We start from the raw sequence: 878 nt of genomic DNA on the forward strand, positions 1-878 counted from the left end.
AAAATAAAAATAAATAAAAACTACAGAAATTAGCCAGGTGTGGTGGCGAGCCCCTGTAATCCCAGCTACTTGGGATGCTGAGGTGGGAGGATGGCTTGAGCCCAGGAGGCGGAGGTTGCAGTGAGGTGAGAGCGTGCCACTGCACTCCAGCCTGGGCATCAGAGTGAGACCCTGTCTCAAAAAAAGGAAAGAAAAAAGCAGAGGGTCCCTTGGGAGAATTGCCCACATGTCCCTGAGGACAATCAATGTCCATAAGAGAATATTCTGAGGACAGAAGACGAAGAAAGGGCCTCCAGGAAGCTGACAAAGCCCTGAAGTATTTTCATACAAATCTCTTCTTATGATTATGCTGTGAAAACCAAGTGTGAATTGAAGAATAAACTATAATTCTACCACACAAATTATGTTCCTCCCAAATGAACGCAGTTCGTTTTTTGCTTTGTTCCAAGAATCAGCATATAATTTGAATTATGAAATCCATAGCATCAAATCCAAAACTTGTCACATTGTAACTCTGAGATTCCTGTCCTTGTGTTAAGTAGACTCTTTTCAAGTGACTGCTTTTAATACCAATTATCTTCGGATAACAAGGCCTTCCTATGGCATATATTACAGAGCTTTATTAAACTCGAGCACTGTGAGGACTTAACACGATTAAATATTGGGTGATTTAATCATAGGGGAATCCCGAGCCAGCACAATTTCCATCTGTCTCAACATCTCAGCAGTGATGTTACCTCTGATGAGCACCGTCAGCCCTGCCCTCCTCAGCCCCTGCAGTAATCCTCGATTGTTTCGTTTTTGTTTGTTTGTTTGAGACAGAGTCTCACTCTGTTGCCCAGGCTGGAGTGCAGTGGCTGGATCTCAGCTCACTGCAA

Source organism: Colobus angolensis, unplaced genomic scaffold, assembly GCF_000951035.1.
Source record: "Colobus angolensis palliatus isolate OR3802 unplaced genomic scaffold, Cang.pa_1.0 Scaffold115, whole genome shotgun sequence".
Lineage (NCBI taxonomy): Eukaryota > Metazoa > Chordata > Mammalia > Primates > Cercopithecidae > Colobus > Colobus angolensis.